This window comes from Sminthopsis crassicaudata, chromosome 4 (assembly GCF_048593235.1).
Source record: "Sminthopsis crassicaudata isolate SCR6 chromosome 4, ASM4859323v1, whole genome shotgun sequence".
NCBI classification, from domain to species: Eukaryota; Metazoa; Chordata; class Mammalia; order Dasyuromorphia; family Dasyuridae; genus Sminthopsis; species Sminthopsis crassicaudata.
In genome coordinates, this window is record NC_133620.1 from 404,646,882 (window position 1) to 404,664,123 (window position 17,242).

The 17,242-nt window shown below is 38.1% G+C and overlaps 1 protein-coding gene across 4 annotated transcripts in view; it reads left to right on the forward strand.

The window, feature by feature from the left end:
• The window catches only part of TLR5 (toll like receptor 5), a 114,542-nt gene that overhangs the window by 81,645 nt on the left and 15,655 nt on the right, over positions 1 to 17,242 (forward strand). Inside the window, exons 3-4 of one of the 4 annotated variants that reach the window (XR_012481347.1) lie at positions 9,077 to 9,179; positions 9,292 to 9,721. The exons of 1 other annotated variant lie outside the window; for it this stretch is intronic. The gene's annotated coding sequence lies outside the window, so the exon portion shown is untranslated. Of the gene's footprint in view, positions 1 to 6,622; positions 7,021 to 9,076; positions 9,180 to 9,291; positions 9,722 to 15,457; positions 16,825 to 17,242 lie in introns of those variants that run through there. 2 more of the 4 variants (XR_012481348.1, XR_012481349.1) reach the window with 2 other exon arrangements.

Consider the following 17,242-nt stretch of genomic DNA (forward strand, 5'->3'; position numbering starts at 1 on the left):
AAGAGAATTTCTTCTATATATACAATATATATATATATATATATATATATATATATATATATAGGACCAAAAAGAATTAAAAAAAACAAGAGTAAGAGGTTTAATCAAGCAATTATGTGATGGGAAAAGAAAGAGGGGCTAACCATGTGATAAGTGTGAAGGATTGACAGATGGACAGGTGGGTGGACCCCATGTGGCAAACTTTTGGAAGAATACAACTAAGAATCGCACAGGACAGACAGACATGAATGGATTGTGATTTAAGTCCTATATTTATGAGATCACAGTTATATTTGAGTATTTGAATATATACACATATCTATGTAAATAGGCATGTATGTAAATGGTATCAATAAAATATTTTTAAAATAAGATAATTTTCTTTTGACAACCAATAAATGATAGAAATGTTTGGTTCCATGTACAATCGGGCAATCACCCTTTTGTGTTGTTTTGCTTAACTGTTTTTAGGAAGTAAACTTTGATTTTTTGGGTACATTTTACATTTGTCTTGTTCAAACAAAATTAATCCATTAAAAATAAATAAACCAGTGAGATGAATTAGCTAAAAATGCCAAACACAGATGTGTAAGTATATAAACATATAAGTCTAGACACAATTATACATGCCACATGGCTTATATATATTAGATTGAGATATAATTAACAAACAGTTAACATTGAAAAGTTCTTTCTCCTGTAAGTTTCCCCTTTCCTAATTGCACTTAACATTCATGGAAAAAATTATCTCAAAAAAATGTTCCATATTGTAAGTCAATGCCGTCATGCTGAATCTTTTGAGGAAAGAATGAGCTAAAATTGCTTCAACTGTTTTTTGAGCAATAAGATGCTGGAAAATGCATGCATACATGCACAAATACACACATGCACAAATACACACATACATACTTTCCCTCTTCTTTAAAAAGAGAAAAAAAGAAAAAAAAAAAACCACGACCTATTTTATGCCTGTATAATTCACTAACAGGGGAGCTATAAACTCTAAACTTGGCAAGGTTGGGTCTGACATCTTCAAGGAGAAATAACCAGCCAGCCCCAAAGAAAAAGGCTGCAAATGTTATGAAAGTATAAAATACGACATCTGAGCCTAAGGCGAGGAGTGTTTTCTACCCAGTGTTTGTTTCGACTGCCCTCATTATATGGGCCGCCCCAAAAAGCTCCAGAGATGTTGTCAACTGCAGCTGCTCTTCATTAGCAAGAAGTCAGCCCAGTGGAAAGCTGAACTCCTTCATCTTACAGCTCATGGCAGGGAATCTAATAACGTGGAAACCTGGAATGTCAAACATGGAGGCTCCTGCAGAAACATTAACTCACTCCTGAGAGGGAGGTACAAGTTCTTGGAACAGACTTTTAAACTAAACTAGAGAGCTGAGATAGTGAAATTCTCCCACACTACAAGATCTGGTAAATAGAAAACAATAAATTCTCCCACACTATGAGATCTGGTAAATAGAAAACAATAACTTGAAGGAGCCTCTTGATGTGCCTTTTGGTCTTCATTCTGAAAAATTCCAATATGTTCTTTTCAATTTAACAGCAGAGACCCATTAAAATGTGGCTTATCATTAATGAATTTGAAATGAATGAATATAACTCATGAAGGAAACCCCTCTATTGAGAAAGACCCACTCTAATTTTGTAGATCAGCTTAGGAGACTTGACTAATTTGATAAGAGTGATTAATTGATTTTCCCATGATATAATGGGCAATAAATGTCAGAGGTGGGATTTGAACTCAGGTCTTTCTACCTGCAATCTAGCACTCTTATCTACAACAGCACAGCACCTCTGGGATTTAAAATACATCACAGAATCAAAAGCATTTCCCCCAAGCTGAACATAGAATCATAAATTTGGATCTGGAAGGGATCTTGGAGACACTGAACTTAACTCATTTTACATGGGAGGAAAATGAGAGAGGGAGATTAAGTTATTTGCCCAGAGTCACACAGTAAGTATCTGAATCAAGATTCAAAAATACACATTAAAAAATTCTGATATAACTTCGTTACTTGAAAAGCTGAAGGGACTGCTTTTGAGCTGAAAGATGACAAAGTTTCAGCACACAGAACATGGAGAGATGAGTGTTAAACATCCTAGAAATAGACTATGTCCTTGCATATACAAAGTAAAAAGAACGAGAAGCTGACAAATATTTAATACAATCCAGTGAATAATAAGGTTCTTTCTCTGCTAAAAGTTGAGCAATTGATAAACCTTTCATTTAATGGATATTTTATTTTATTAAAAGTGGAGGAAACGACTGGTTATTCTGGGGCTGATGTGACCAACTGATGAAGAGGAACTGGTTACTAAAATAGAAACAATGAGAACTTGGAGATGAAGTGACCACTACATCAAAGGAATTAAGAGATGTCGTAATAGCTAGCATTAATATGACTTTGAGGCTTGTAAAATACTTCACAGATATTGTCTTATTTGGGCTTCACAACAATCCTAGGAGGTAGATATTATTATTATCTTAATTTTATAAATGAAAAAAATGAAGCAGACAGAGATTAAATGGCTTGCTCAGGGTCACACATGTAGTAAGAAATGGGGGGAACCAAGGTCTTCTTGGCTACAAGTCCAGATATAAGGAGTAAATTTCACAGACTTCCAAAGAAGGAATCAAAGAGTTTAAACTAAACTCTTAAGGAGTTTCCTAAAACTCTTAAGGAAAGCCAACCAAAGAGAAATGGAAAGCTCTCAAGAATGAAATTATGACATGAACATAAACAACTCAAATAAGGAAGAAAAAGGGGAACAGTAAGAAGACATCAAACTGTATGAACAAGTAATCATGTCATAAATGTGTAAGAAAAATCCAAATCAGTGTACTTGTGTCTGGTGGTGAATTTTAAAGATAGTGAAAAAGAGCTCCTAGTTAAGATGGGGCAAAACAAAGATGAAATAAGATTTATTTTAAGGAATTAAGGATTATTGTTTAGTTGCTCACGGTGAGCTTTGAAAACAAATATAAAAAGCTAGAGATTCAGGGCAGCTAGGTGGCACAGTGGATAGAGCACCAGCCCTGAAGGCAGAAGGATCTGAGTTCAAATTTGACCTCAGACACTTAACCACACTTCCTAGCTGCCTGAGGCAAGTCACTTAACTTTTGAGCTGACTCTTGAAGTCTCTGCAAATTGCCTCTGCAAAAAAACAAAAATAAAAACCTAGAGATTCTAGAAGACTATTGAGAAGTAAAATTTTGATTTTTAATGAGGGGTCGCATCTGCCTCCTATAAGTACAAAGGGTTTTTCTTTCATTCCTAGCAAAATCCTAGACTGTATAGTTTAAAATGTTGGTGAATTTATCAGTAAAAGGAAAGCAGTGATTATGAAGAGTGCACACTAGTCCAAAGCTTCATCAATGACAGATTCATGCTGGAAATTCACCATAAGGAATGACAAATAGGAAAATTTCAAAGAAATATGGGAAATGAAACAGAGCAAATAACAAAAAAATCATACACAATTACTACAGTTATATAAATTATAATAATTTTGAATGCCAACAACATCCAGATTTTTAAAACTTGGGCAACATTAACACTCTAAGTCACATTCTAGTCATATCTCTGAGAAGAATACACCTAAAAATATAAGGGTTGTAAGTACCAGCTATTGTAATCTTTTATGCTGTTGGGACGGACTTGGCGTTGTATATTGTAGGAGGATTACATTAAGTGTACCCTTGAGTTTTAAGTGATGTGTCAAATTAAAATTTATCTACAAATTTTTAAAGCAAATATCCTACCAGATGGCTCTCATTTCCTGTTTTTGACTGGACTGGTAAATCAAGTAAGCACTATAGACACACAATATATATAAAATACTTGGATTTTAGCAAAACATTTGAAAAAGTCCTTCATAACATTTTAATGGCCCGGAGGTCAAGATATAGATTAGATAATAATACAGATCAAATAATGGATGAAGCATAGAAGGAATATTCATTAAATATTAAGATAGGAAAAAAAGTACAACTAGCATCTTGTCATAAATGAAAATAACCCAAAACTAAAAGGGATAAGTCAAGTATTTAATGACAGAGTCACTATTTTAAAAGGCCTTGGAAAGCTAGAATCAAATCATGTAAAATGTAATGAGGCTAAATGAAAAGTAATACTTCTGAGTATCAGAAATCAATTGCCCAAACACAGATTGAAAGAAAAGCGTAACAGTTTGTATGAAAAAGAAGTAGGGCTTTTAGTAAAGGATAAATTGAACAGTAAATGAGTCAATAGTGTGATATGGAAAACCCCAGAATAGCTACCTTCAAATAAGTATCCAGACTAAGGAGGGGGTGGGTCCTCCTGTATTTTCCTCTGGGCAGACAATTTCTAAGGTTCTGTATTCACCACATTTAGAAACAACATTTACAAACGAGTGCATTCCAAAGAAATCAGCCCAAAAGAGAGGACTGAAGATCCTACCATGAGGGGAATAGTTGAAGCAATTAACCAACAAGAATTTATTAATCATCTACCATGTTCTAGATCACCCGAATTCCCCAGTCAGACACATTGTCCCTTGACCCCAACATAGTGGTTTCATTTTGGTTGTTTTTGAGCACCAAGGGCAACAACAAGCTTTCTCATTTTCCATCATGAGCCTTCAACTCCAACAGAAGGCATTTCTTTGTTATTTTCTAACAGAAGCAGACTCGTCCATTTCAATTGAATTCAACTAAATCACTCAGAAGCACTCTAGTCAACCGACATTTATTAAACACGTCTGTTTTTACTTGTTCTTTCCTTTACTTGATGTTGTTTCCTATGGCATTGAGTGCTCTCTCTGAGTAGGGACTTGACTTGAAGGCAGGGGCATCTGGCCCGACTCCAAGCACAGACTCAAGCACACTTTTAGTTAGCTTGGGCCTGCATAAGTAGGAGGCAGTTCTCAACCCCGCACAGGGAAGTCTGCCTGACAACAAAATCATAATAGGGATGTATTGACACCTGTGTAGTAAGGTTCATTAAAAAGAGGAGTTACATTATTGTGATTGGGCAAGGAAAAAAAAACTACTGAATCTGAAGTCCGAGGACCTGTGTTCACATCCTGCTGTTTTCATTAGTTGTATGACTTTGGTCAAATTAACTAACCTTTGGCAACTGTTTTCTTCTTTATTTGTGAACAAGGAATTTAAATGAAATCAGAGGCATCGAATGCCACCTCATCAAGTGCCAACATTCCCAAATGTGCCCCAGGGCAGATTAACAGATGACAGAACTTTTCAACAAAATTAATTAAAATTCAGTAATCTATAGATAACATTACACTTTAAAGTTGAGTCAGTATATGGTCACTAGGGATTCTCATAGACAGGTGAGTGGCTCCCATTTTTATTTGAGTTTGACATCACTTAACTAAATAACCTCTAATACTCATCCCAGCTCTGAAATTGTTGTCTCCTACATGCCCAGGAATGTTGTAAGTCTCGGAGATAATGGATGTAAAGCAATTTTTAAACAGAGGCACAGAGAGAGATGGAAAGAGAAGAGATGGGGAGAGAGAGAGACAGTGACAGAGACAGACAGAGACAGAAAGAGACAGAGACAGAGAGATGAAGAGAGAAGAGATGGGGAGAGAGAGAGAGTGACAGACAGACAGAGACAGAAAGAGACAGAGAGATGAAGAGAGAAGAGATGGGGAGAGAGAGAGAGAGAGTGACAGAGACAGACAGAGACAGAGACAGAGAGATGAAGAGAGAAGAGATGGGGAGAGAGAGAGAGAGAGAGTGACAGAGACAGACAGAGACAGAGAGATGAAGAGAGAAGAGATGGGGAGAGAGAAACAGAGACAGAGAGAGAGAAGAGACAGAGACAGAGAGATGAAGAGAGAAGAGATGGAGAGAGACAGATAGACAGAAGAGAGAGAGAGAGAAAAGAGAAAGAGAAGAGGGAGAGGGGGACAGAGACAGAGACGAAAAAGAGAGACAGTGACAGAAGAAAGAGGAGAGACAGAAGAATGAAGAGATAGACAAAGAGAGAAATTGGTTCTTTTCTGAGGGCTTAATGGGGAAAGAAAAGAAAGAATAAAAGGAGGACTACATAAATGTAAAATAGAGGTAGAAAAGGTAGAACTTATTTCTCGTAATTGGGATGTCTAAGAATATATAAAAAAGGAAGAGATAGGAAAAGTGGGCATCAAAGGAACTTTGTTCTTATCTGAAACTGACAAAAGAAGGTTGAACACATACATACATGCAAACACACAAAATTTGATGTAGAGATATATAAAACTTAACAGGAAAACTAATGGGAAAGGCATCAGGGGATTAAAAAGGGAGTGCCTTAGATTGCCTCTTAGTCAATTGGAAAATAGCTAAACAAATTGTGGCATATGAATATAATGGAATATTATTGCACTGTAAGAAATGAGATGATTTCAGAGTATCCTGGATAAGATAAACTGACACAGAATAAATGAACAGAATCAGAAGAATAATTTATATAAGAATAACAACATTGTAAAGGGCAGCTAGGTAGAAAAAGCAAAAAAAAAACTAGAGTCAGGAAGATCTGAATTCAAATCCAGCCTTAGATTCCTATTAGCTGTATGGTCCTAGTCAATTATTTTACCCTCTTTGCCTCAGTTTCCTCATCTGCAAAATGAGCTGAAGAAAGAAATGACAAACCTTTCCAGTATTTTTGCCAAGAAATGGTGTCTTGAAGAATTGGACATGACTGAAAAACAACTGACCAACAAAGAAAAATAATTTTAAAAGACTTAAAACTGTGATCAAGCAATAACCAAGTATGTATACATAAAACCTATGTTGAGGCATGTTTCTCACTTCCTCACAAAGAACTGATAGAAATAAGGTGAAGAAACTTATATTATTTTGTGGAAATCGTTGCTTGATAATACATATTTGTTACAAAGGCTCCTCACTTCTCTTTCTTGGTTAATCATTGGGAGTGGGGATAATCAGTAGGGGAAAAAAAGAGAACCATTGCAACATTTTAGAAACACACAGAAAGCAAGTTCCTAAGGAAGCACAAATAATAGTTTTGAAAGGAAGAATTTACTGTATACTTGAAAAAAATCAAGCAGTGTAATGTAGAAACTCGTGTTTTCATATATAATCCTCTTTTTGGATTCTGTTGTATGTATAGAAATGACCTTTTTGGTATTTAAGTTTAACTTTGTTAAAATTAAAACTAAATTATTTTAAAAGGCTACAGTTTAACTCAGGAGGAAAAGATGCAGAAATAGAGATGAAGATGGGAAATTACTTTTTACCTTATTCTCACAAAAGTCAAGTCTATGTTCTTACTATGTGCATAGCCCTGTGCAAAGTTTTGGGTGTGCAAATAAGTACAAGCTAACAGAAAGGCTGCCCTCAAAACGCTTACATTCTAATGAGATCCCATCCAGCTTTAGTAGGATCTCCTCTCACCACCCTAAGGTACAGACTCGGGTCAGAGGTCCAGGATCAAGACCATCCTGTCCTGAGGAAGCTTCCCTTGGGGGTTCTCACCTGCGAAGGGTCGCTGAGAGACTGTTGGTGAGGACAGAGTCACACCAGTGGGATTTGCTGTCCCCAGGGTCCATTTGGTCCCAAGTCCAACTGGACTTACTCTGACATTCTCCACATTAGCCCCCAGGTGGCACTGTAGGCCTGACCACAGTCTCAGGCACCCTTCCCAGCCAAATGTGCCCAAACCAGGGGCCCCCTTGGCCAGAAACCATTTGTTTTCTGAATATAGCCTGAAAAACCTGGACAAAAAACCTATACTTTCAACTTCAAGTTTGGCTTTCTGCCAGCATGAAGCCTTCCAAATCAAGGCACACGTCCAAACCATTAATCTGGCCCTGCAACCTTCAGGACACAAGAGATGGCATTGTCCACTTACCCAGTCTGGGAGAATTCTCCCCTTGCACTTCCCCCAGTCTCAGCCCACTGGCCCACGCTGACGCTGGGAGTTAAAGGCAGACAGAGTTCTGGATTGTGTCTCCAGTTATCGCGAACCTCCCCCACTCCCCTTCCCCGTCCCCATACACCAGACCTCAGGGAGAAAACCCCAAGACAGACTGAGCATCTCACCTTTATTTAGAAAATAGATTATTTCAGAGAAAAAATTCCCTGTTGTTTTTTTTTATTATTATTTGTTTTCAGGGCCTGAGCCATCTGGCAGAGTAGCACAGCCTACAGACTCCACCCACATTCCAGCTAGGAACCCAAACTTAGTGTTGCTGTGGGGTTCCTTAAGGGGGTCGGCCTCCGCACACATTGAGGGGGCTTCAGAATTGGATTCTGGGCTTTCTTTTTGTACCACTCATGCTAAAGTGGGCTGAAACTTGCTCAAATCAGTGATTCAGCTGGAAATGATTATTTTCTCCATTGAAAAAGTAGGAGACAAGGGCTGTTAACCCTAGTGAGCAGATGTGAAATCTGACCCTGGAGGCATCCAAAAATCTGGCAACAGAAAAGTACATTGGCTCAGTGGGTGAAGGTAGAGGAATAACAGGATGGCATTTGAAACTAGACAGTCTAAGATAGCCTTCCCAGAGAGGGAGTGATCATCTGGAGTGGCAGGAGTCCCCTCTGGGGGAGAGCCCATAAAGACCTTCAATCTCTCCCCTGTCCATAGACCCCAAGATCCTTACACCAGATAACATAGTCCCATTGTAACAGAATCTTTCTAGAATCAATGCCTTTTCCCCAGAAAATAACTTTAGCAATGGGAATTTCAGACACACTTAAAGATGCCTGGAAAGGATTTGGATGGCATTTTTATTACACCTGCCTATTTTCCCCAGGTTGTCTCCACAAGGCAGTTCTGACCTCTAAGACTCGGTCTTTTACAAGATTTTAAGTTACCTGTGTGCTAGTAATGTTTTCCAGTACATTTTCTAAAGAACATTAATTTGGGGGTCACGACCCAAGTTTCAATTGCAGTTTTGTCCATTATTAGTGCTGAAGTCTTGAGTCTCTAATTTCATCTCTTAATCTTGGGTTCTTCAACTGTAAAATAAAGGGGTGGGATGGCTAAGGGTCCTTTTATCTGGGACTTCTAACTAAACACAGTATTGGTTTCTCCAGTCTACACCCCGCTCTATGCCCTGGCCGCCTCATCCCTCTTATAAAGGCCGAACTGCCATTTTTCAGAAATGTTTCAATGGAAGATTCCAGTCCTGGATGGATGGTAAGATGAGATGACCTCTAAGGTCTCTTCCAACTCTCAAGATTTTTATGATTCTAAATTTAGACAATCTGCCCTTGTTTTTTGTTTTGTTTTTGTTTTTTTTAATTTCTAGAGTTCAAGAGTGCCCCCACCCACACATCCACCCCCGGCCATGAAATGCTTGAGGAAAGAACCCAGATCTGACTGCCATGCTTTCTCTCTGACACTTAGCTATGGCCACTGTGGGCTGCTCCAGCTTTTCTAGGGTGGGAGGGACTGGAATCTTAAGTCTCCAGCCTGACTTTCTGGCCATGAACTGTTACTCTGTCTTTTTTCTCAAACCCCAAAGAAAGGAAATCCTATAAGGTAGATTGATGCTATTTTTAAAAAGTTATTCACAAAGACACAGCCAATAATATTCACTGGTTCTGTGAAAGAAAAGCTCCGGGACAGCTAAGTGGCGCAGTGGAAAAAGCACCAGCTCTGGAGTCAGGAGGACCTGAAGTCAAATTCAGCCTCAGACATTTGACACTAGTTGTGTATCAAGTCACTTAATTCTGATTGCTTTGAGAGAAAGAAAGAAAGAAAGAAAGAAAGAAAGAAAGAAAGAAAGAAAGAAAGAAAGAAAGAAAGAAAGAAAGAAAGAAAGAAAGAAAGAAAGAAAGAAAGAAAGAAAGAAAGAAAGAAAGAAAGAAAGAAAGAAAGAAAGAAAGAAAGAAAGAAAGAAAGAAAGAAAGAAAGAAGAAAGAGGAAAGAAAGAAGGAAGGAAAGAAAGAAGGAAGGGAAAGGTAAGGAAGGAAGGGAGGAAGGAAAGAAAGAGGAAGAGAAAAGAAAGAAGAAGAAAAGAAAGAAAGAAAGAAAGAAAGAAAGAAGAAAGAAAGAAAGAAAGAAAGAAAGAAAGAAAGAAAGAAAGAAGAAAGAAAGAAAGAAAGAAAGAAAGAAAGAAGAAAGAAAGGAAAAGAAAGAGAAAGAAAGAAAGAAAGAAAGAAAGGAGAAAGGAAGAAAGAAAGAAAGAAAGAAAGAAAGAAAGAAAGAAGAAAGAAAGAAAGAAAGAAAGAAAGAAAAGAAAGAAAGAAAGAAAGAAAGAAAGAAGAAGAAAGAAAGAAAGAAGGAAAGAAAAGAAAAAAAGGAAAGAAAGAAGGAATTCTGAAGCTAAACCTGGCCTAGTCCCTGTTAAAGTCATCAGCAGATCCCCTTGTCTCTTAACCTCAGAAAGAAAGAGAAAGAAAGAAAGAAAGAAAGAAGAAAGAAGAATTCTGAAGCTAAACCTGGCCTAGTCCCTGTTAAAGTCATCAGATCCCCTTGTCTCTTAACCTCAGAATTGATAAAAGCTTCAATTCTTAGCCCCAATCCATTTTCTCCTGTCTCCCTGGAGAGGCAGCATGGCATCCTCAAGCATCACAGAGACCATCCATCAGGAGTCAGGAGATTTGGGAGAGAAGTAATGAATCAAAAACTCCAAAACTTTGTCCCTGTCTGAACATGAGCAAATCACATCAACCTCACAGCTGGTGGCAGCTGGTAGTGGCAGATAGAGTGCTGAGCCTGGAGTTAGAGAGAGATGAATTGAAATCTAGTGGCAGTATGAAACCTAGCAATTCACTTAACTTCTGTTGACCTTATTTCCTTATATATAAAATGGGGATAATAAAAGCATCTACCTTGCAGGGTTGTGAGGATCCAATAAAATAATATTTGTAAAAAGTGCTTGGTATAATGCCTGGCTTATAGCAGGTACTTAGTAAATGATTTTCTCAGTTTCAAATCCCTCTTTTAAAAGGAGAATGATATTGCTTTTATTATCCTCCCCCACTTTTACAGGGTTGTGGTGGAAGATGGATAGATAGAGAGAAAAACAGATAAAAAGAGACAGACAGATAAATATAGACAAACACATAGATGGATAGACAGACACAGAAATACATACACAGACAGAAAAACAGATAGAAATAGATGGACAAATAGACATGACAGACAGACAGATGGATAGATATAAATACACATAGATATACATTTATATAATATATATACTAATTTATATCAATCATATATATATACACATACATATATATATATATATACACATTCATATATCAGAGAGAGGAATATGTAAATTCTCAAGACACACTGAGCTAACTCATTTCTATCTTACTCTCTGTCTTTTCTAATGCCTTCACCCCATACCTGATCTCTCTAGCCTGTACATACAAGAAATTACTAAACTTCCTCCAAGGTATAGAAGAAAGGATATTTGACTCTGAAGTCAGTGTGGTCAATTCCTGCTTTTCTCTGTGCAATCTTAGGTAGGCCCCTGGATCTCCTTGGATCTCAGTTTCTTCTCTGTAAAATCAGAGAGTTTAATTCAGCCCCTTAAGTACTTTCTAGCTGTGATCTTGGCATTTCTGATTCTACTGCTTGGGGACCTCATTTACTTCAAGAGCCTTTAACAATTCAGAAGTTCAGTGAAAGAATTTACATCCCCTGAAAGAAGTATATGTTGGGGACAGCTAGGTGGTACAGTGGATAGAGCACTTGCCTTGAATTCAGGAGGACCCGAGTTCAAATCTGGTCTCAGACACTTAACACTTCCAACTGTGTGACCCTGGGCAAGTCACTTAACCCCAGCCTCAGCGGGGGGGGGGGGGGGGAAAAAAGAAGTATATGTTTTGCACCTGGCATGCTCCCATATTCAGCTTTGATTCTCTCTTCTCCTGCTCTCTCTCCCTCCCTCTCTCTAGTCCTTCCTCTCTCCGTCTGTCTCTCTTTCTATCTCTCTGCCTCTCTCTGTCTCTGTCTCCCTGTCTCATCTCTGTCTGTCTGTGTCTGTGTCTGTCTCTCTCTCTGTCTCTCTCTCTGTCTCTCTCTCTGTCTCTCTCTCTGTCTCTCTCTCTCTCTCTCTCTCTCTCTCTCTCTCTCTCTCTCTCTCTCTCACACACACACACACACACACACACACACACACACACACACATACCCCAGAGCCTGCCCCTACTGTAGGAATGACCTCTGCAACAAACATCTAATCGGATAATTGTCTTTGATGGATTAAACTCATAGACTTCACCCAGCTCTCATAAATAAAAGACAACTATCGATCCAATTTTCTCTCCGTTCCCTCAGTCTATCCCAGCATAATTAACATTTTATCTGGGTATTGCAACATGGATGGAGAGGAGAAGAAGGCTGGCTTTCCAGCTGTCATTAAGCTCCTCGAACAGCTTGCAGCAGGTGACTGGCTCCATAGGGGAAATGACATAGGCTAGATGCTGCAGAATCCATCCCTTATGAAAACAGCTCAGTTCCACCATCCTGAGCCAGCCAGGGGAAGCTGATCCTGGTGTCACTTTGCATTATCCCAGGTTCTGTCCTAGGAGACAGCACAGACTTTTTTCTCCTTAGGTCTTTCCCTGCCCCTCCCAGCCTCAAGAGAAATGTAACTCACCCAAAAATCCATTAATGGCCCATCCCTGGCCGATAAGACACTTTAATCCAGGGCTCCTGGTTCTGCTTCTAAACGGCAGGTCATTATTTATCCTCATTCAAACAAAGAGCAAGTATTTATTAAGCACTGTGTTAGGTTCTGGAAATACAAAAACAAAAACTTAACCGTTCCTATCCTTGTGGAGTTTGCATTCAATAAGAGGAGACATGAAATTATATAAAAATATAGAAAATATAAAATGTGGTAGGGTAGCTATGTAGCATCAGATCTGGAGTCAGGAAGACTCATATTCTTGAGTTCAAATTTGGCTTCATACTTACTGTGTGACTCTGGACAAGTCACTTAACTTTTTTTGCCTGTTTCCTCAGCTGCAAAATGAACTGAAGAAGGAAATGGTAAACCACCGTAGTATTTCTGCCAAGAATACCCCAAATGGGGTCATGAAGAGTTGAAGATGACTGAAATGACTAAACATAATAAGTTAGAACCAACATCCACCTCTCCAAAATTTTTACCCATTTCCAGTTCTGCTCTTTGGAAGCCAGGGAGAGACCAAGTCTAATCACTTTGGCTTAATATTTTTGGGGATATTATAAAAATTTTATTTATTTATAATTTTTCTTCTATTACATTTAAAATAATTTTTTACATTTGTTTTTAAACCTTTTGAGTTCCACCATCTTCCTCTAATCCCCATTCTCAATTAAGAAATCACAAGTTATGTGAAACTTAATCTCTTTTCCTTCAAAAACTTAAATTCCTTTATCATGTTCTCTCCACCAGGCTAAATACCCCCAGTTCCTCCAGTTGATTGTCCCATAATCTCAAGGCTTTACACTACCCAAACTCCTTCCTCTAGATGAACTCCAGTTTATCAGTATACTTCTAGAAATAAGACTGGAATTGAACACAAAATCCCAATCAGAGGCTCTAGGCTAAGTGTACAGCAGAATTATCACCTTCTCAGTCTTGTATACTGGAGCAGTTAAAGGACACCATAGTGTCAGACCTAGAGTCAGAAAAACTTATATTCCTAAGTTCAAATCTGGCCTCACTAGCTGAATGATTCTGGGAAAGTTACTTTTAATCTTATTTGCCTCAGTTTCCTCGTCTGTAAAATGAAGTGGAGAAGGAAAAGGCAAATCTCTCCAGTATCTTTGCCAAGAAAATCCCATATGGGGTCTCAAAGAGTCAGACACTACTGAACAACAAGTTTTGGACATTAAGAACCTACATATTTTTATGCTCATCCCAGCTGAGGTCATCAGAAGGCCATGAGTTCTCATTGCTAATGAAGAATGGTCTTAGCTTCCTCCCCTTCACAACCCTCACTTTGTAAGGGACAAAAAGATAATTCTTGGAACTGAGTCAGGCTATCTGGTCTGAGCAATGTCTGTTTGCTTTGTGTGCTGTGATTTCCCTTCCTTTCACAAGGACTATTGTTGGTTTTTTCCCTCATGTTCCAAAAAAAAAGTCTTGAAAAAATGGAAAACCACAAGAAATGGAGAAGTTACCAAAAAAAACCCTCTATAAACTAGACCTTTTCTGAAAGTTGCTTATCTCCAGACAGGAAGGTTGGGACTTTCCTGTTTAGACATTTTGTCTGGTGAGAGGAAATCAAGATTTGAAATAACAAAAATAATTACATAAACCTATGATATGTTCACAGCATCAGCATCAGAACACAATTATATTTATGTGGTGTTTTCCAAACCAGAGAGACAAGGCTCTTGAAAGATTTTTTAAAGTGCAGGGAAAATGAGAGGGTCCTTTGACAGTCTTTGGAAGTTGAGGGTTAACCTCTGAGCCTCTTCTATGATCCTCCTGCTACCACATCCACTAAAGTTAGATAAAAATTGGGTCATGGTGCCCCTCTGTGTTACAGTTGATTGAGTAGCAGTACCTTTAACTCTGGTTAGTTTCTGGGATAGAGCCTGTGAGCTAACCTTCATTCATTCAGAATTACAGGCTATCCAAGTTGGTAGGGACTTGAGGGGTCATTGGCAGGAATCTTTTTCAAAACATCCTCAATTAGTCAGTTAGTAATCCTTAGTATTGATTCACTCAACAAGTCCTTTAATCCTGTTTCTCTGTTTCCTTGTCTATAAAATGGGCTGGAAAAGGATATGACAAACTACTCCAGTATCTCTGCCAAGTAAACCCCAAATGGGGTCACAGCGACTGAAAAATGACTCAACAAGATGACACAATGGACTGAGTGCTGGACTTGAAATCAGGAAAATCTGAGTTCAAATCCAACCTCAGACACTTACTGTGTGACCCACAAGAAGTCATTTAACCTTTCTCAGCCTCAGTTTACTCATTTGTAAAATAAGGTTATAATAGCACCCACCTCAAATAGTTGTGATGACAAATAAGATGACACACATAAAGTACTCTGCAAATCTTAAAGCATTATTGATAAGCAAGCTAATAGTGAGTGGCTACCATGTGTGATAGATACACTGTTCTTCATTCTAGGATCTATATAAGACATTATTCCTGCCTTCAAAGAGCTTATGATCTAATAAACAAGATGTATAAATTGAAGGAGCAGGATTTATTTAGTCCAAATAAGGGAAGTTTTGGGAAGGGGAAAAGGTTAATAGATCTTCATGTACATTCTGGAGAGCAATTTGGAACTATGCCCAAAAGGATATAAAACTGTGCATACCCTTTGACCCAGAAGTGTTTCTACTGGGATTGTATCCCAAAGAGATCTTAAAGGAGGTAAAGAATGTTTGTGGCAGCCCTCTTTGTAGTGGTAAGAAACTGGAAAGTGAGTGGAAATGAATGGAGAATGGCCTAATGAGTTATGGTATATGAATGTTATGGAATACTTTCATTGTTTTATAAGAATCAACCAGCAGGAGGATTTCAGAAAGGCCCGGAGAGACTTAGATGAACTGATGCTGAGTGAAATGAACAGAACCAGGAGAATATTGTGCATGGCAACAAGATTATGTGATGATCAATTCTGATGGACGTGGCTCTTTTCAACAATGAGAAGATTCAGACCAGTTCCAATGGTCTTGTGATGGAGAGAGCCAACTACACCCACAGAGAGGATTGTGGAAACTGAGGATGGATCACAACATAGCATTCTCACTCTTTCTGTTGTTGTTTGCTTGCATTTTATTTTGTCTCATTTCTTTTCCAGTTTGATCTGATTTTTGTATAAACATGTATAATTGTATAAACATATATGCACATATTGTATTTAACATATATTCCTACCATGTTTAACATATATTGGATTACATGCCCTCTCGGGGAGGGAATGAAAGGAAGGAGAGGGGAAATTGGAACACAATGTTTTTCAAGGATCGATGTTGAAAAATTATCCTTGCATATGTTTTGGAAATAAAAAACAAACAAACAAATAAATAAATATTCATGAACAAGAGAGATCTCACTAGAATCATAGAGTGTTACAATGGTTAGAGTTTTGGATCCAAAGTCAAGAAGATCTGAGTTCAAATCTAGCCTTAGACACTTACTAGTTGTGTGACTCTAGGTAAATTACTTAACTTCTAGTTGTCACATCTATACTATGGGGATGATATGACACTTATCTTTCACTTTTCATTGTCACCATCATTGTGGTCATCATCATCATCAACATCATTGCCACCACCACCACCACTATCATCATCATGAGGAATCTCATATCAGTCTTCATTAGTGTCCCAAACTTTTTTTGTTTCAACATAGTGCCAATAACACAGATTATGGAATCATTTTCCCTCTTAGTGGGCTAATAAACTTCACAAAGACAAGAAGTTGTTTCATACTGGGATAACAGATTATCCCCTCATACACATATTTCATGAACAGAAATTTTGAAGAAAAGGTCAAATTATACTTTATAGTAACCCTATTTACAGAATGGTAGATCCTCATAACCCTATAATAAGAATAATTATTATCATTTCCCCAATCCCATTTGATCAATTTTTAAAAAGCTTTTCAGGATAACCTGAGTTGCCTCAAAGTCCCACCATTAAGTAATAGCAAAGTCAGGCCCAGATAAAAGTTTTTGAATCCAGGTCCAATCATTCTAGCCACTTCCCCAAACTGCCACCAGTTCTCTTCAAGTATATCTGCCTGTGGATTGTTCCAACCAATATTGCTTGTCAGAGGACAGGTAATGGGTTTTTTGTAGCTTTGTGAGCATTCCATGGCGCCGTTGTCACTGGGTCGATGACAAGCTACTCTCTAATGCTGACCCCAAACCTGAAATTCACTCCCTTCTCACCTTCCCCTTAGAAACAGTTTCCTTTCCTAATCAACTCAGATGCTGCTCCTCCGATTGCTTTACCTGTAGCATTCTTCACTGCTTCAAATAATCTTCTATTTATTTATTTTATACATGTTTATGTCCTCCAGTAGATCATAAGCCCCTTAAAGGTGGGTCCCCTAGTCATTCTGTTTTTGCACAGCATCTGATCTCTATAAATGTTTGCTGATCGATACATTGATAAATCTTATTGATTTGAATGCCTTCTAAATTCTGGTGGCCCAATTACCATTTCACATCTTTCTAAGTTTATAAAAAATAGTTAAGTCCTAGGTGGCAGGGACTTAGCTAGAAGCTGGGTTAGGAAGAAGGGTGGGGTGTTTCTTGCCATGAGTGAGTCCC